Source organism: Salvelinus fontinalis, chromosome 37 (genome assembly GCF_029448725.1).
Source record: "Salvelinus fontinalis isolate EN_2023a chromosome 37, ASM2944872v1, whole genome shotgun sequence".
Classification (NCBI taxonomy): Eukaryota; Metazoa; Chordata; class Actinopteri; order Salmoniformes; family Salmonidae; genus Salvelinus; species Salvelinus fontinalis.
This window is the reverse complement of record NC_074701.1, coordinates 11,699,737-11,720,450: the sequence shown is the minus strand read 5'-3', so window position 1 is coordinate 11,720,450 and position 20,714 is coordinate 11,699,737. Positions and strand designations below refer to the sequence as shown.

General features: G+C 43.6%; 1 pseudogene; it reads right to left on the bottom strand.

The window, feature by feature from the left end:
* Positions 1-20,714, bottom strand: part of LOC129836149 (cytoplasmic polyadenylation element-binding protein 3-like) — a 64,390-nt pseudogene that overhangs the window by 22,247 nt on the left and 21,429 nt on the right.

Below are 20,714 nucleotides of genomic sequence, written 5' to 3'. Positions count from 1 at the left end.
TCCACCTCCCCCAAATTCATTAAATGCAATGACGTCAAAACAAAACAAAAAAAGTGTGCAAATTAATATGATTTCATCCAATCACGGCACAGATGAAGGCAGATCATGTGACTTCACACTAGAACCCTAAGCCCTGAAAAGAGACACGTCCGTACAGACAGACAAGCAATTGTGCTCGTGCATCCCATTCATTTTGGCAAGCAGAAACACAGTAAAATTCCAAGTTACCTCTTCTGCGGCCATAGCTCCTGGCTGCTTGTGAACAGTGTGAGAGGGAGGGAGAGATAGAGGGAGAGCGAGACAGAGGGGTATGGAAAGGAGAGGGACAGAGACATGGGTTTTGTGGGAAGACAACCAGGCAGAACATCACCAAGGCAACAGTGAAACCACAGACGGCCACACCTAATCATCAGCGATGGAGGGAAACAAGGCTTCATTATGGGTTAGCTGGCAGTAGCCCACAGGAAACATGCTACTCCTGGGCTAGACTAGAGTAGGATGAGCAATGTTATAATATACGCCTTACTACAGAGAAATATTCACCTGCAATAACAGAGCAATGACTGAATCATATTATGCAATAAACACGGACTACTACCTAGCTCACATTTACTTTAATTTCTGCCCAGCGTCAACATATGAACGTGGTTGATAAAGCGACATTCATAGACAGATGTCATTAGTCATTATCATGAACCAGTGAAACAGAGTCAATGCAGTGGGACATTTCCACTCCTAGCTGCCCTGTAGATGGAGCCATGGAAGTGCCATTTAGTGAACATGCCAAAAAAAGGTACGGCAGACAGAGATAAGCCTTTGTGCCCTTTCATTTCATTAGTTACTGTGTTGGTGGGCTTTCAGAACAAACCTTTGACGTGTTATCTAGAGTCCGGGAAACACAGTAGCAAAGGACTTACGTGAACGCCCGCAATAAGCGTGTTGCTTGGTGTGGATGCGTTTTCACACGTTAAATGTCTAAAAAAAACTTCCTTGAATGCACCCAACATGCCTGAATAGGAGCCTTGCTGTGGCTGAGAAAAAGGCCTACAAGAGCCAAATATCGAGTCTATAACGTTAATGCCAGTAGACAGTGCGGAGGGGCTTCTGGTAATACATCCCTAAACAGACCTTTTTACAGTCAAGTGTCAGAGAACACAGTCTTCTCCTAAAAACCAATATGGGGACATCCATTGTGCTGGTGCCCTTTTGCCCCCCCCCCTCATTGAGAAACCAAACCAGGGCAAACGTGTGTGATGAACAACAAAAAGATGTAGGCTAGGCTATGGAAAACAGTCATTCAATTCTCTCTCTCTCTCTCATGCGTCACAGCTCTCACACACAAACAAACAATGGACACTCCAATGCAAAGAATGACAGAGCATGCATTGTGCTTTAGCGACAATGGGAAAGCGTCACAAGGCCTGGCTGTCTGGTGTGTTGTGGACATGCCCAGGCATCCTCCACCTCAACCAGTGAAAGGACTTCCTGGTACAGACCGTAGTACTGTCAAAAGTACCCCTCTCTCCTTCTGGCTCGATCTCTTTCATACTGCAGTTTCTTACTGAACCTTTATTAGAGTCTTTGAGGCCTGGGTCAGGTCCAAATGTCATAAATAATCCAACTTTAATTATTTCTCAATTATGCTTTTAGATACAACATTTTAAATATGTCACCAATCCTTCCTCCAAAAGACCATTCTATTGATAGAATATTGTGAATATCCTCAAAATGATGGTATTTTGTTGTCCTGGTTTCGTGAGGAATCACTCCAGCACTCTGTTTCATAGTTAATAGTTGAGTTATTACTCACTGTATCCAAAGACAAATGAGCATCTATCTTTGACTCCATTTTGTTGCTCCCAGCCTATAGACAGAAACTAAAAACAGGAAACGTCCGTGCTCAGGCCTGTTCAACGCTGGTCCGACCAATCTGATTCCACGCTTCAAGATTGCTTCAATCACATGGACTGGGATATGTTCCGGATAGCGTCGAACAACAACAATGATGTATCCGCTGATTCGGTGAGAGAGTTTATAAGCAAGTGCATCAATCCCCAACCAGAAACCGTGAATTGATGGCAGCATTCGCACAAAACTGAATGCGCGAACCACTGCTTTTGAATCAGGGCAAGGCGACCGGAAACATGAGCGAATACAAACAGTGTAGCTATTCCCTCCGCAAGGCAATCAAACAAGCGTCAGTATAGAGACAAAGTAGAGTCGCAATTTAACGGCTCAGACACGAGAGGTATGTGGCAGGGTCTACAGTCATTCATGGACTACAAAAATAATACCAGCCTCGTCGCGGGCCCGATGTCTTGCTCCCAGACAAACTAAACAACTTCTTTGCTCGCTTTGATGACAATACAGTGCCACCGACACGGCCCGCTACCAAAACCTGCAGGCACTCCTTCACCGCAGCCAACGTGAGTAAAACATTTAAATGTGTTAACCCTCGCAAAGCTGCTGGCCTAGATGGCATCCCTAGCCCCGTCCTCAGAGTATGCGCAGACCAGCTGGCCGGTGTGTTTACAGACATATTCAATCAATCCCTATCCCAGTCTGCTGTGCCCATATGCTTCAAGAGGGCCACCATTGTTCCTGTTCCCAAGAAAGCTAAGGTAACTGAGCTAAACTACTGTCGCCCCGTAGCACTCACTTCCGTCATCATGAAGTACTTTGAGAGATTAGTCAAGGATCATATCACCTCCACCCTACCTGACACCTTAGACCCACTTCAATTTGCTTACCGCCCCAATAGGTCCACAGACGACGCAATCGCAATCACACTGCCCTAACCCATCTGGACAAGAGTAATACCTATGTCAGAATGCTGTACATCGACTACAGCTCAGTATTTAACACCATAGTACCCTCCAAACTCGTCACTCGACCCCGCCCTGTGCAACTGGGTCCTGAGCTTTCTGACTGGCCGCCCCCAGGTGGTGAGGGTAGGAAACAACATCTCCACCCCGCTGATCCTCAACACTGGGGCCCCACAAGGGTGCGTTCTCAGCCCTCTCCTGTACTCCCTTGTTCACCCATGACTACATGGCCATGCACGCCTCCAACTCAATCATCAAGTATGCAGACGACACTACAGTGGTGGGCTTGATTACCAACAACAACGAGACGGCCTACAGGGAGGTGAGGCCCCTCAGAGTGTGGTGTCAGGAAAATAACCTCACACAGCGTCAACAAAACAAAGGAGATGATCGTGGACTTCAGGAAACAGCAGAGGGAGCACCTCCCTATCCACATCGATGCGGCAGTAGTGGAGAAGGTGGAAAGTTTTAAGTTCCTCGGCGTACACATCACAGACAAACTGAAATGGTCCACCCACACAGACAGCGTGGTGAAGAAGGCGCAACAGCGCCTCTTCAACCTCAGGAGGCTAACGAGATTTGGCTTGTCACCAAAAACAAACTTTTACAGATGCACAATCAAGAGCATCCTGTTGGGCTGCATCACCACCTGGTACAGCAACTGCTCCGCCCACAACCGTAAGGCGCTCCAGAGGGTATTGAGGTCTGCACAACGCATCCCCGGGGGCAAACTACCTACCCTCCATTGCACCTACACCACCCGATGTCACAGGAAGGCCAAAAAGATCATCAAGGACAACAACCACCCGAGCCACTGCCTGTTCACCCCACTATCATCCAGAAGGCGAGGTCAGTACAGATGCATCAAAGCTGGGACCGAGAGACTGAAAAACAGCTTCAAGGCCATCAGACTGTTAAACAGCCATCACTAACATTGAGTGGCTGCTGCCAACATACTGACTCAAATCTCTAGCCACTTTAATAATTAAAAATTGGATGTAATATATGTACCACTAGTCACTTTAAACAATGCCACTTTATATGTTTACATACCCTACATTACTCATCTCATATGTATATACTGTACTCTATACCATCTACTGCATCTTGCCTATGCCGTTCGGCCGTCGCTCATCCATATATTTATATGTACATATTCTTAGTCATTCCTTTACACTTGTGTGTATAAGGTAGTTGTGAAATTGATAGATTACCTGTTAGATATTACTGCATGGTTGGAATTAGAAGAACAAGCATTTTGCTACACTCGCATTAACATCTGCTCACCGTGTGTATGATTAACAACCACACAGTGGCAGACTTTCAATTCTCCAGTCCTTCCTTCCTACAACACTAAACTACTGGCTGGTTTGCAAACATATGGGCAGCAAAATGCTACCATGGACAAACAGGGTTCAAGAGGTCGCGAAAAGATGGTCCAGCAAGTCATCCTTGCCTATAAAATGGCAGACATTTCTACATCAATTACTCAACAGAAAATGTGCAACTAACTAGTTGGCTCCAACAGGGCAACAAGTTTCATCACAGTGCTCAAAATCTGCACTTAGCCTCTCCAGTATGTTAACACAGCAAGGGTGAATGGCAGGGGCAGACATCTGTTTTACACACACACACACACACACACACACACACACACACACACACACACACACACACACACACACACACATATAGAGAGAGAGAAACCTGTGAGAGACGGAGTGGCTGTGTTGTAAGCTGGAATGGCCTAAACAAAACAAGGTGTAAAAAAAGTTTCAAAACTAAGCAGACAGATAAAAGCAGACAGATAAAAGCATTTCAACAGTTTAGACCAGGGTCAAATTCATTAACGCAGAATGAAGCTAAGGGCGGCAGGTAGCCTAGCGTTTAAGAGCGTTCGGTCAGTAACCAAAGGGTTGCTGGTTCGAATCCCCAAGCCGACTCAGTGAAAAATCTAAGGCTCTTAACCCTAATTGCGCCTGTAAGTTGCTCAGGATAAGAGCTTCTGGTAAATGACAAAAATGTTTCTTATTGGACAACTTCAAGTATAGTCCCTTTCTGTTTCAGTTCGTGTTCTTCCATTTGGTGCTGAATGAATACGACCCAGTCCTCCTCCTAAGCTGGAAACATCAGTGGAACTAGTAGTGAAATTTGGGTGAAAACGAGAGAGGGGGAGTGGATAGAAGCCAGTCAGTTACCGCATCCAACAGATGAGAGCAGATGTGGATCTCCTCAAGGTTCTCAATGATTCATAATCCAGCACGAGAACAGAGGGGCTTATATGGCAATATTGCATGGACACGTATCTATCCCCCCTTCTTGCTTTTGTTTTGTTGCTGTGCAAATCATGTGACTGCTAGCTCTTGTTTGATTGACATGATTAAAAACACTCCCCCCCCCCCAAAAAAAAAATGGCTTCCAAATCTCACACACAGTTGATTGTCACCCTCGCTCTCTCCTACTGCCAATTCCGACTGAATGAGAGTACAGTGTGGCCATCTTGAGTGTAGAAATCTTACTGTGTGTGCCAGATTCACTGTATTGTGACATGCCTGAGTGAGCATGTTGTGTCATTTTTCTAAAAGGATTTCAAAAGGATATTCTATAGATAGTCAGCCGCCAGAGGAAATAGCCCCATTCTTTCTCAGAAACTGTAAACTGTCAAAAGATATGGAAGATAACATCCATAACTCACTCTTTAAAAAAAAAAGTATTGTATTTTAATTGTGGCGAGACATAGACATGAACCACACTCAATGTAGACAGCATTACTCGAGTGTTAAGTCACACAGCCAACACTAAATATATCCAGCCCTCTAGCTCTAGCTGCAATGGGAGGAAAGCCTCCATTTAGCCTATTAAATAGCCTTGGTCCATGGTACCTAAACCAGGGTCGTATTCTTTAGGGCACTACGTAGTAAAGCGTTGTGCAACAGAAAATGAAAACGACGGCTTCTTATTGGAAACGTATAGGTAGTCCCCTCCCTGTTGCAGTCCGTTTTCTTCCATTTCGTGCCTAATAACTAAGACCCAGGCATTCTAGTGGCAACCGAGTGGACAGTTGCTCCTGTAAACCCTAAAATAGCCCTGAGCCATCTGCGTCCCCTATTCAGTGGCATGACCTCAGGGCGAGGCCTGGGGCTATTCTCAGAATGTGTGTGTGATGAGTCAGTGGGATTTCTAGAAATGCATGTCATCCGCCTCCTTCAGAACAAAGTCAGTAAGTCCCTCGTCCCCAGACTTCTGGTGAAGTGCAGACTGTTGCAATTACAAAACATAGGGATGAGGTGGGAAATACTGGTTAGAGCAGGGGTGTCAAACATACGGATCCGGTGGTTTGAGCCCTGCATGCTGATTGGCTGATAGCCATGGTATATCAGACCATATACCACTGGTATGACAAAAATAGTAACCAGTTTAAAATAGCAATAAGGCACCTCGAGGGTTTGTTGTATTTGACCAATATACCACGGCTAAGGGCTGTATACAAGCACTCCACGTTGCGTCACACATAAGAACAGCCCTTAGTCGTGGTATATTGACCATATATCACACCTCCTCGGGCGCTATTTGTTAAATATACAGTACCGGTCAAAAGTTTTAGAACACCTACTCATTCAAGGGTTTTTGTTTATTTTTTACTATATTGTAGAATAATAGTGAAGACATCAAGACTATGAAATAACACATATGTAATCATGTAGTAAACAAAACAAAAAAAAGTGTTAAACAAATCAAAATATAGTTCATATTTGAGATTCTTCAAATAGCCACCCTTTTCCTTGACAGCTTTGCACACTCTTGGCATTCTCTCAACCAGCTTCATGTGGTAGTCACCTGGAATGCATTTCAATTAACAGATGTGCCTTTTTAAAAGTTAATTTGTGGAATTTCTTTCCTTCTTAATGAGTTTGAGCCAATCAGTTGTGTTGTGACAAAGTAGGGGGGGGTATACAGAAGATAACACTATTTGGTAAAAGACCAAGTCCATATTATGGTAAGAACAGCTCAAATAAGCAAAGAGAAACAACAGTCTATCATTACTTTAAGACATTTGAAAGTTTCTTCAAAAGTCTCAAAATCCATCAAGCGCTATGATGAAACTGGCTCTCATGAGGGCCGCCACAGGAAGGGAAGACCCAGAGTTAAAACACCAGTCTCTAGGCAGAGCTCCACTGTCCAGTGTCTGTGTTCTTTTGCCCATCTTGATCTTCTTTTGTTTTTGGCCAGTCTGAGATGTGGCTTTTTCTTTGCAACGCTGCCTAGAAGGCCAGCATCCCGGAGTTGCTTCTTCACTGTTGACGTTGAGACTGGTGTATGCAGGTACTACTTAATGAAGCTGCTAGTTGAGGACTTGTGAGGCGTCTGTTTCTCAAACTAGACACACTAATGTACTCAAAACAAGAATAGACTGACGAGTTTCTGAAGAAAGTACTTTGTTTCTGGCCATTTTGAGCCTGTAATCGAACCCACAAACGCTGATGCTCCAGATACTCAACTAGTCTAAAGAAGGCCAGTTTTCTTTCTTCTTTAAATCAGGACAACTGTTTTCAGCTGTGCTAACATAATTGCAAAAGGGTTTTCTAATGATCAATTAGCATTTTAAAATTATAAACTTGGATTAGCTAACACAACGTGCCATTGGAACACAGGAGTGATGGTTGCTGATAATGGGCCTCAGTACGCCTATGAAGATATTCATATATATATTATATTAATATTGAAAAAAATCTGCCATTTCCAGCTACAATAATCATTTACAACAAAATTATCAATTTGATGTTATTTTAATGTACAAAAAAAATTGCTTTTCTTTCAAAAACAAGGACATTTCTAAGTGAGCCCAAACTTTTTAATGGTAGTGTATATATTTTTTAATTGTTTACTATTTTCTACATGAAAACTACGAAATAACACACATGGAATCATGCAGTAACCAAAAAAAAGTTAAAATATATATATAAAAATACCATGACCAAAAGTATGTGGACACCTGCTCGTCAAACTTCTGAATCCAAAATCATGGGCATTAAAATGGAGTTGCTCCCCCTTTTGCTGCAATAACAGCCCCCACTCTTCTGGGAAGGCTTTCCACTAGATGCTGGAAGAATGCTGCAGGGACTTGCTTCCATTCAGCCACAAGAGCATTTGTGAGGTCGGGCACTGACGTTGGGCAGTTAGGCCTCGTTTGCATTCGGCGTTTCAATTCATCCCGAAGATGTTGGATGGCGTTGAGGTCAGGACTCTGTGCAGGCCAGTCAAGTTATTCCACATCAATCTCAACAAACGATTTCTGTATGGACCTCGCTTTGTGCACGGGGGAATTGTCATGCTGAAACAGAAAAGGGCCTCCCCCAAACTGTTGCCACAAAGTTGGAATCACAGAATCATCTAGAATGTAATTGTATGCTGTAGCGTTAAGATTTCCCTTCACTGGAACTAAGGGGCCTGAACAATAAAAAAACAGCCCCAGACTATTATTCCTCCTACACCAAAATGTACAGTTGGCACTATGCATTGGGGCAGATAGCGTACTCCTGGCAATCCGCCAATCCCAGATTCGTCCAGCGGACTGCCAGATGGTGAATCGCGATTCATCACTCCAGAGAATGCAAGTCCAATGGCGGCAAGCTGTACACCACTCCAGCCGACACTTGGAATTGCGCATGGTGATCTTAGGCTTGTGTGCGGCAGCTCGGCCATGGAAATCCATGTCATGAAGCTCCCGACGAACAGTTCTTGTGCTGACGTTGCTTCCAGAGGCAGTTAGGAACTTGGTAGTGAGCGTTACAACCTAGGACAGATAAGTTTTTCGCAATGGGCGCTTCAACTGTCGCCGGTCCCGTTCTGTGAGCTTGTGTGGCCTACCACTTGATGGCTGAGCCTTTGTTGCTCCTAGAAGTTTCCACTTCACAATAACATCACTTACAGTTGACCGGGGAAGCTCCAGCAGGGCAGAAATTTGATAAACTGACTTGTTGGAAAGGTGGCATCCTATGACGGTGCCACGTTGAAAGTCACTGAGCTCTTCAGTAAGGTCATTCTACTGCCAATGTTTGTCTATGGAGATTACACACACACACACACACACACACACACACACACACACACAACTATATATAAAAAAGAGAGAGAAATGATAAAGGCCCTATAGTCATTCAGTTTCTTGACTGTGTCCAGCTCATTAATAATCACTGAAATTAAAGCTAGACCGTCAGGGAGCATCGGAAATTCCAAAAAGGCAGTGGTTTCTTTTCTAATTTTGACGACGTGAAATTATAACACATTTTCAGTGTGGCCCTCTGGACCTCGTTGAAGACCGAATGCTGCCCCAGGGTCAAAATGAGATTTGATAGCCCTGGGTTAGAGCAGTATTTCTTAATCCTAGTCCTGGGGAGTTTATTGCCTTAGCACTACACATGTAATCCAATTGATCAACTCATCATCAAGCTTTGATGATTTTGAATCAGGTGTAGTGCTAAGGCAAAAACTAAAATGTGCATCCCTTTGGATCCCCAGGACCAAGTAAAAAAACAAAAAACACAGTTACAGCACTGGACTGGCTAGAGTACACGCAGTACCTGATGCATACTACTTGGGGAACTGGTCAGAGTAATAGACTAGTGTCCTCATCTCTCCAAACCACCTCTGATCTATATTAAGACTAACCCTTAAAAACATATATATATTTTTTTAGAAAGGCTAGGTGTGTTTGGTTTAGCCAAAATTGACTGGTTTTCGTGTGGCTGCATTTAGAAGTGTTGTACAGCATATTACGATCTTAAAGGGTTAACCTTCCTCTAGATTCCATGCGGAGCTCATCAGCAACTGCCTTACACCTGCAGTTCTCCCCGACTCTGCCGTAGCCACCTTTTTTTACCCTCCGCTCCACATTAAATAATCTATTAAAGCTCCTCAACGACTGCCTTTGGAAAAAGCCCAAGCAGCAGCTATGCGGAGGAATGGCAAGTCAACGGGGAGGTGTGGAAGTGTTAACCCTGCTGACAAAAACACCTCCAGGCTCGAGGACGGAGTCTCACACTTAGGTAACTGGGAATGAAATGCAACGGCTCCAACTGTCTGAAAAGCTCAGAGGATGAAAATGACAGCTTTATTTACACTAGATGTTCTTAAAATGAGAGTTAAGAGACGTATTTCCCTACAAAGAACATAATACCCTCAACGAAAGGCCCACAGAATACAAATTCTCACATCGACTACTGTACTAGTAGTGGCTGGATGGACAAAGGCTAAACTAAGCTAATGGTCCGTGTGTGTGTCTAACCTTTACCACTTCCAACAAAGCTAAGTACGTTATCTCATCTCCCAAGAATGATTGCAGACTGTTTAAAGTGCAGAGACATCCTCTATTGTCGTCAGTGATAGAGCAAATGATTAGAGGTGCATATTTGAGGTAGCCTAGCCTACATTTGACTGGACTAGGTAAAGTTCAGGTTATCGGTCAGCCTGGCCAAGAGAGCCTGAAGGTCTGGGTGACCTTTTACCTCAGGGTCAGGCTGTGAGACATCTCTTTGACCCAAAAGACGCCTTCACTGCTCTGTCTCCATCTGACTACTCTGAAGTTCGAGCTTCCCTCTCGATAAAACCTTACTCTTGCCGCCCATTTTATTATCTATTGATTTGTAATTAACAAACACACTAAGACAAACAGCGTTGCTCAATAGATCTGTACTCAAGTTAGAGAGACGGGAGAGCTTAAACTAGTTGAGATGTGTATTTACAGTTCGAAGACTCGTTTCATTAATCAACCACAGCATAGATGCCATTCTTTTAGCATGTAGTCCTACACAGCAACTGACCCCATCTGTCAAATAAGCCTACACACTGGCTTAAGTCTCCATCCAACCAATGCAAATGTCCACATCACCCCACACACATAACCCAGAATGACCCTCTCCCACACACACAATCAAGAGCTGATTTTTTTATTCTATAAAAGTCAGTCGTATAAATGGCGAAACTCTTTAGCTTGTTCGAAACAAACAGCAGGCCTATTTGTTATTACGAGGCTACATGTTTCTACGCACTGCTGACATTTATGGTAATTCAAACATCACTAAATACCTTTTAAACCCATAACATGCCATTTTCAAAAGCTCAAGTTGATTAAAATGCACACAAATTGACAATGGAGTCTATTCGTAGCTGAGGCATACAGTCACATTTGAAAGGCCATGTGAGGCAGAACAGCAGAGCAGCAGATGTGTGTGGACATGAATGCTTTGAATAGAGCGGCTGATTTGCATGTGGCAGTATATGCCAGTCAGTCTATGGAGCGGTGGAGGCCTAACTCTAACCCTTACTCTACACACTTGAGCTCAGCGGGCCTGTTTGTTCAGGCCATCCCAGACCTGCCTGCTCCCTTTCAAAACCGAGCGTAAATTCCCCATGCACGCCATTCCGATCGGATTAAAATCAGCATTCAGGAGTTGGAGAGGATCACAAGAATTGAGTGGCAGTCAGTGGCACCCGCTCCTCTCCCTTTCCCTGGACTGAGTCTCTGGACTGACTCCTCTACAAACACAGAGTCAACTCTATAGAGGCTTGCCCTTCTCACCGCCAGACAGAGGGTGGTTCACATTCACTCCCCTTGTCTAACCCCCCATTCTCATCACACACCCCTGCATGCCCTCTCATTCCTCACACAGTTTCCTCCTCCATACACACTCAACGCATGTGATCGTAATCCCAAACAACACTCACCACAGTCAGAGGCTGGCACTAAGACAGCATTGAATGAGCTGTATTCCGCCATAAGCAAACAAGAAAACGCTCACCCAGAGGCGACACTTCTAGCAGCCGGGGACTTTAATGCAGGGAAACTTAAATCCATTTTACCAAATTTCTATCAGCATGTTAAATGTGCAACCAGAGGAAAAAGAACTCTGGACCACCTGTACTCTGCATACAAAGCTCTCCCTCGCCCTCCATTTGGCAAATCTGACCATAATTCTATCCTCCTGATTCCTGCTTACAAGCAAAAATTTAAGCAGGAAGCACCAGTGACTAGATCAAAAAAAAAAAGTGGTGAACTGTTTTTCTAGGACAGACTGGAATATGTTCCGCGATTCCTCCAATGGCATTGAGAAGTACACCACATCAGTCATTGGCTTCATCAATAAGTGCATCGATGATGTCATCCCCACAGTACATACTCCAACCAGAAGCAATGGATTAGAGGCAGCATTTGCATGGAGCTAAAGGCTAGAGCTGCCGCTTTCAAGGAGCCCGCAAGCTTATTAGAAATCCCATTATGCCCTCTTACAAACCATCAAACAGGCAAAGCGTCAATATAGGACTAAAATTGAATCGTACTACACCGGCTCTGACTCTCGTCATTTGTGGCAGGACTTGCAAACCATTACAGACTACAAGGGAAAACACAGCCGAGCTGCCCAGTGGCACGAGCCTACCAGACGAGCTAAACTACTTCTATGCTTGCTTCGAGGCAAATAACACTGAAACATGCATGAGAGCACCAGCTGTTCCGGAAGACTATGTGATCACGCTCTCCACAGCCGATGTGAGTAAGACATTTAAACAGGTCAACATTCTCAAGTCCGCAGGGCCAGACAGATTACCAGGACGTGTACTCCGGGCATGCACTGACCAACTGGCAAGTGACTTCCACAGATGATGCAATCTCCATTGCACTTCACACTGCCCATTCCCACCTGGACAAACGGAAAACCTATGTGAGAATGCTATTCACTGACTACAGTTCAGCGGTCAACACCATTGTGCCCTCAAAGCTCATCAATAAGCTAAGGACCCTGGGACTAAACACCTCCCTCTGCAACTGGATCCTGCACTTACGGAGGGACCGCCACAAGGTGATAAGGGGAGGTAACAACACATCCGCCATGCTGATCCTCAACACAGGGGCCCCTCAGGGGTGCGTGCCCAGTCCCCTCCTGTACTCCCGGTTCACTCAGGACTGCAAGGCCAGGCACGACTCCAACACCATCATTAAGTTTGCCGACGACACAACATTGGTAGGCCTGATCACTGACAACGAGACAGCTTATAAGGAGGTGGTCAGAGACCTGGCTGTGTGGTGCAAGGACAACAACCTCTCCCTCAACGTGATCAAAACAAAGGAAATTATTGTGGACTACAGGAAAAAGAGGACCGAGCACGCCCCCATTCTCATCGAGTGGTGCTGCAGTGGAGCAGGTTGAGAGCTTCAGGTGTCCACATCACCAACAAACTAACATGGTCCAAGCACACCGAGACAGTCATGAAGAGGGCACGACAAAGCCAATTCCCCCTCAGAAGATTGAAAATATTTGGCATGGGTCCTCAGATCCTCAAAAAGGTTCTACAGCTGCACCATCGAGAGCATCCTGGCTGGTTGCATCACTGCCTGGTATGGCAACTGCTCGGCCTCCGACCACAAGGCACTACAGAGGGTAGTGCGAACGGCCCAGTACATCACTGGGGCCAAGCTTCCCGTCACCCAGGACCTCTATACCAGGCGATGTCAGAGGAAGGCCCTAAAAATTGTCAAAGACCCCAGCCACCCTAGTCATAGACTGTTCTCTCTGCTATTGCACAGCAAACAGTACCGGAGAGCCAAGTCTAGGTCCAAGATGCTTCTAACCCCAAGCCATAAGACTCCTGAACATTTTGTCAAATAGCTACCCAGAAAATTTACAGTGCCCTCCACCCCCCTCATCCCCTCTTTACGCCACTGCTACACTCTTGTCATCTATGCATAGTCAATTTAATAACTCTACCTACATGTACATACTACCTCAAATAACCGGTGGCCCCACACATTGACTCTGTATCGGTACCACCCTAGATATAGTCTCACTATTGTTATTTCACTGCTGCTCTTTAATTACTTGTTACTTTTCTCTTATTCTTATGTGTATTTTTTGAAACTGCATTGTTGGTTAGGGGCTCGTAAGCAAGCATTTCACTGTAAGGTGTAACCTGTTGAATTCGGCGCATGTGACTAATAAAACTTTTTTTTTAATCAGGATTAAAATGCTAGGTATTACAGAAATGTCTTTGAAAGAACAATTAATGACGGCAAGCATGACAGTTTAGTGGGGTGGTGTGTTCGATTAATTTGTCAACGAGAACATTGGAAGGACTGAGAAGCTCAGTTCTGGTGAGTTTTTAAAAAGGACATTCTACTCCAAAATGAATTCAAATGGCCCTCGCTACATATTCGTTGCCAAACCCACTGGCTCCGGGTTATATCTATAAGTCTTTGCTAGGTAAAGCCCCGCCTTATCTCAGCTCACTGGTCACCATAGTAACACCCACCCGTAGCACTCGCTCCAGCAGGTATATTTCCACATCCAAAAATGATTGTATGGTCCATATTATCAGGTATGCTATTAGCAAGAAGCATTATCATCTGTAGCCCAAATGATGCAGCATAGCGACTATAAATAAATAGGCTGACGCATGGGGTTGCCTATATGCATTTACCTCATTGGGATAATCATTAGCTAGATCCCAATTATTATATGTTAACTGGTTAGCATCCTATTGATTCATTTTAGTCCCAAGGAACTTGCATAAACACAGTGAATATAATGTAGGTCTACCTGCTAGGGTAACCTGCCACCCGGGGTAATGAGACCCCTTCCTGTACTTCTCACAGAAACCACTTCATGTCACCCCCAACACTTTTTCTGGTTGCCACTACTCTTGCTCTACAAAAAATGTAATCTGTTTCACAATTTTTAAGTGAAAAGAAAAATGATTGAGGTATGGTGGCATTTCACCCCCAAGTTACCCTACAATTGACCCTGTTACATTTAGTCCCACTTTCCCCTATGCACTCACAGCTAATTGCTAAGTGTTAACTATGCTGCTGCTAACCATACTGCTGACAGCCTAACATAGCGGGCGTAAAATAAACGCCTGAACTAGATCTCCTACATTCTGGTCTTGACGAGGAGGTTCTCTTCTGCACTGTTCAATCAATCTAGTAAATGTGGAGGAAGAGTGAAGATGGAGTGTCGCCTTGTTAACATCCAAAAGCGGAAGTTGGGTCACAGGCTCTCTTTCCATTTCCCTCGAAAAGCAGAACATCCGGTTTTTGGGGACTCTGCGGAGGCTGTGTTGCTTCTAAAAAACCTTGGTTTAAAATGGTGTAGTTCGCTAATATTTAGGAGTTGAGAAATAAATAAATAAACTAAGAATTAAAACTGCTGTTTTCCCAGCAATTGCAACAATTGTTGTGCATTGACTGTCATGCACGTTCCCCTCCCTATCGCTCATGTGCCTCGAGGAGCATTTTTCTTGCATAGGGAAAAAAACAAGAAGCCGACTACGTAAATAGATAAACTATTCTACTATAGGGTTGCCTGATTTTTCTATTCATTACTCGTTTTGTTTGCTGAGGAAAAGTAAATGTGGACTGTTCTAGCATCTTCAAAATGCGCCTGAGGAAATTTTTTTCTTTTCATTCGTGTTCCATATTTTTTTGCAATTATTTTTGGCGTGGCGTAGCGCCACAGCTAAATGACTGCAACAGCAACATTGAGTCAGCATCACTTTGAGATAATAACACAAGGAATGGATAAGCAAAGTGCAAGCAGGGGTGAAAATAGTTGTAATTTCTGCCCGGGACAAGAAAACCGTACAATTGTTTTCCATAGCCTAGGTGTAATCATAGAATATAGAATCCCTATTCATTTCATATGATCACTGCGGGCCTAGTAAAGATTTGTCATACCACTTAACACCTATTACCTTTTAATGTGGCATTGGCATAAACACGAAACAGTCATGAGGCTCTCATCTGATTGTCAATCACTTCCCATGCTACCCATGAACGGTCGTCCACTCACAAAATAATTCCAGCATCCAAACAATGCAGCCGCAATTTGATGAATTAAAAAGACACAGCAGTCATAAAACACCTGCACATGTATTGTAATGAAATTCGGAGATTGTCATTAGGCCTACATTTGTAGCCTGAATAAGTGCGTCCAATGCTCCGCCTCGGTCTCTGCCACTCATCTCTGCCTTGGCAAACGGTAAGTGTTCTCCTCTAACCATAACACAATTAGAAGCGTATATCACTGGATTTTAAGTCAATTCACACATTTTTCATGCGGTAATGCTAAATAATGTCTAATAGCCTATAGCTTTCGTGCTATTTTGTGTTAATTATTGTGAAAGTCTCAGTTTTAATGGTATGGCGTACACCCACTATTTCTTCTGCCAGGACCATATCTTCTGCACATAATTGTACTCGAGGGCAAGTGACTGATCTTGGTAGCTGTCCCTTAGCCTGGTCCCAGATCTGTTTGTGCAGTCTTGCTAACTCCTATGTTCAGAGTCAATGGCCATTGTCAATAACCGTTGGCAAGACAGCACAAATAGATGGCTGTCCTGTGCCTTGCTGTATTAGGTTCCACTGGCAGCCAAAGCCAGTGGAGCCGAGGGAGGGGAGGAGGACACCAACAGGGAAGACCTGCTCTGTGACAGGCCAAGCGGCAGCACGCCTCTCTGAAGGCAGCCACACGCTGATGACATGAGGAAGGGGAGTAAACAGTGCTGGGCCAGGAATGTGGAACCATCCTCCTCTCTCTCCCACAAGGGAACATTTTCAGGAGAAGTCTCCATCTCCTCCCTCTAGTTCCAGTGAAGTCGAGCCTGCCCGGGACGACCTTTGCGGTGATAAAACAATCCTCTCCTGACACAATATTGAAAAACCGAATCTATGCATAAGAAAGCAGCAGGCCACTACTCATAACCCCCCCCCCCCCCCCCCCCAACTGTTTCCATTGTCTGGCAGGCTAAGAAAACAACACTGAACATGCCAGGGGGCAATAGGGATCTGAACGCAATGGAGTCAGTTCTCATAATAGGCATGTGAACTAACAGAATTATCCCAAGGAATCTGAGTCTGCGACATACAATGTGACAAACATGTGCTGTTCAAAGAATTTGGAGAGTCTCTCCATGACAAAACCACATGTTGCTTTTCACAGTGAACTCTCTCTGCTCAGATAAAGGTAGACCAAGGGCTACCTTTGTGTTTCTCGGAAATAAGGCATTGGAATAATTGCTTTGATATTTCTTTGTATCAAAGAATCTCTATGCCAGCCTTTAGAGTTGCATTTTACTCGTATGTTCCCAGCAATCCAACAGACACATTTGAACCCATTTCTTTGACCCCAAATGAGTTTGACTCAAATGTTATGGTCATCCGGCAGAGGAGAAGCCTATAAGGGGTAACTTTAGCTCGGGTTCATACCAATTTCACTTTCTCCAACATCCTTCCTCCCAACTTAATAACAGGAACAAATACAATCTGACTAGAACCGTCACTGTGCCATAACGGCACCAAATAAAAGTCTGTCAATGATTCCGGTAGTAATAAATAAATGGTTCACACGCAAACACACACACCTTCAAAAAGGCACGCAAAGGAGCACACACACACGTGAACAATCAATCACACACGGTCACTCAAAACATTGCAATATACCATGACACAAGTGCCATCAATATAAATATATTTTTTTACATGTGACCGACCACAATATTAACCCGGGAAACAGAAGCAAAAATGTAATCATGAGTATTTGATTAAAGTCAGAAGAAAATGCAGAAGCAGCTTGTAAGGAATATCAAAAAAAGCATACACCATACACAGAGTGCAAGAAAATTGTGTCCGATTTTGCAGGTTAGGCCAGTGGTTAATTTATCGTATAAAACCTACGATCGCAAAAACTAGATTGTATTGGTGATAAAGGCAAATAGTGCAAAAACAAAAAATGTCAATAAAGTTCTATCAAAAGATGATTCCCATGAAGCCTAAAATAAAAAACATAGATGTATGAATATTCCTAACCTGCAAAATGATTCCTCCATATAATATCAGCGACACTCATTGGTGGGCCACCAGCAAGGTGTGGTTTACCTTTGTCATGATCAGTCCTTATCATATCCATTAAGGAATTCTCCAAAGAGTGCAAGCTAAATGCATCAAAGGGCCGATTCCGGTCCTGCAAGAGAAGAGAGGGGTCAGAGGTTAGACATCTTATCTGTTGGTTATCAAAGTAGAGCACAACAACATCCCTACTATTGGACACTGAAAGTTATTTAAGACGAGCTTGGAGATAAGTGATTTTATGTTGATGACTTGTGAGAGGATAAGGAACACTCATCATCCACACAGATGCACAAACACATACAACCGTATCCATATGTTGAAAGTTCAGCAGTGACCCTGATAAGGAGAGAGCAGGGTTTCAACTAAATGAGGGCCTCTTACAACTCTCATGCCCAAGTCAAAGAAGACAATCATAGACCATACTGCCTGATATTACACAGCATGAACCATGGGAAACTCGCAGATGTGTGTTGGTCTGAAAGGAATGTAAATAGCAGAGGATTTCAAGAGTAGGGACACACCTAGAAAAATCAAGAGTCGATGAAACTAGTGCCAAGAATGTCGTGGTTTGAGAGTGTGCTCTATCCTCAAAACACTCAAGATGTTTCATTTCCAGAGTGGGCTATTTTGAAGTTAGGAGTGTGTGTGTGACGAATCAGTTGATTCAGTTCTCCTGGCTAGCTGACCCACGGTTCCCGGCGGTTAACCAGCAAAAAAATATATATACAAAATCAACTGGCGTGTGGAATGAAAACATTATTTCAACCCGTGGGTCGGCTCACGGTTCAGAACAATTATGGTTGCGGGTCGGAAACGTTTTAAACCATTAGAAAAGTGTATTATTTTACAAACTTAAAAGCTTGTTGTGTTGCAAATTCCATTCTGTGACTGGTGAGGCAGACATCTAGGCTACCAGCCACACATGCAGTGGATCAGGGAACTGTCCTTTATTTGTGTGGTGCTGAAATGTATGTTTCATCCCCCCATGTGATAATTAGTTCAAGTGTACTTTCCCTGGCTAGCCTAGCTCACGCGAAAATGGCTCACGTAGGACCTAACCGGAGAAATATGAAAAACACCATTGTGAAATTCCCAATTTTGGGAAGGACAACAACCCGGTAGATGGATACACAGCCAGCAAAAAGTGCAAGCAGGCATTTGTTTACGATAGGCTAATACAGTTTACTATCAGTTAACCCATCAGCTGGGGGGGGGGGGGGGGGGGGTTCTGAGTGCTTTTGCCAGCCTGTAGCATGTCACAAATGGTTCACAATTGATTTCTTAAAACGGCAGGTTATAGTAATAATAAAGATAATATAATAGTTCATTTTCATTCCTTCTTTTCAAGTTACATGTTTTCAATGTCACATGCACAAGTACAGTGAAATGCAGTTCTTGCAAACTCAAAACACAACAATACAATAATCAATAACAATCTATTACTAGAAGAAAAAAACATGACAAATAAGAATAGTAAATATGAAATACTTTATTGTGTAAGTAAACATACTATTTACAGGAAATATTTATAAAGTCACTTCCAATACCATATGTACATGTACATATGTGCAGGGATACTGGAGTGATGGAGGTAGATACAGTTGAAGTCAGAAGTTTACATACACCTTAGCCAAATACATTAAAACTCAGTTTTTCACAATTCCTGACATTTAATCATGGTAAAAATTCCCTGCGTCTTAGGTCAGTTAGGATCACCACTTTATTTTAAGAATGTGAAATGTCAGAATAATAGTAGAGAGAATTAATTATTTCAGCTTTCATTTCTTTCATCGCATTCCCAGTGGGTCAGAAAATTACACACACTCATTTAGTATTTGGTAGCATTGCGTTTAAATTGTTTAACTTGGGTCAAATGTTTTGGGTAGCCTTCCATAAGCCTCCCACAATAAGTTGGGTGAATTCTGGCCCATTCCTCCTGACAGAGCTGGTGTAAATGAGTCAGGTTTGTAGGCCTCCTTGCTCACACACACACTTTTTCAGTTCTGCCCACAAATTATCTATAGGATTGAGGTCCGGGCTTTGTGATGGCCACTCCAATACCTTGACTGTTGTATGCTTGGGGTCATTGTTCATTTGGAAGACCCATTTGCGACCAAGTTTTAACTTCCTAACTGATGTCTTGAGATGTTGCTTCAATATATCCACATAATTTTCCTTCCACATGGCGCTATCTATTTTGTGAAGTGCACCAGTCCCACCTGCAGAAAAGCACTCCGACAATATGATGCTGCCACCCCCGTGCTTCACGGTTGGGATGGTGTTCTTCAGCTTGCAAGCCTCCCCCTTTTTCCTCAAAACATAAGGATGGTCAATATGGCCAAACAGTTCTATTTTTGTTTCATCAGACCAGAGGACATTTCTCCAAAAAGTATGATCTTTGTCCCCATGTGCTGTTGCAAACCATAGTCTGGCTTATTTATGCCAGTTTTACAGCTGAGCGGCCTTTCAGGGTATGTCGATATAGGACTCGTTTTACTGTGGATATAGATATTTTGTACCTGTTTCCTCCAGCATCTATCCAAGGTCCTTTACTGTTGTTCTGGGATTGGTTTGCACTTTTCGCACCAAAGTATGTTCATCTCTAGTAGACAGAAGGTGTCTCCTTCCTGAGTGTTATGCCGGCTGCGTCGTCCCATGGTGTTTATATTTACATACTATTGTTTGTACAGATGAACGTGGTACCTTCAGGCATTTGGAAATTGCTCCCAAGGATGAACCCCTTGTGGAGGTCCGCATTTTTTTTTTTAGGTCTAGGCTGATTTCTTTTGATTTCCCAATGATGTCAAGCAGAGGCACTGAGTTTGAAGGTAGGCCTTGAAATACATCCACAGGTACACTTCCAATTGACTGAAATTATGTCAATTAGCCTATAAGAAGCTTCTAAAGCCATGACATTATATTCTGGAATTTTCCAAGCTGTTTAAAGGCACAGTCAATTTAGTGTATGTAAACTTCTGACCCACTGGAATTGT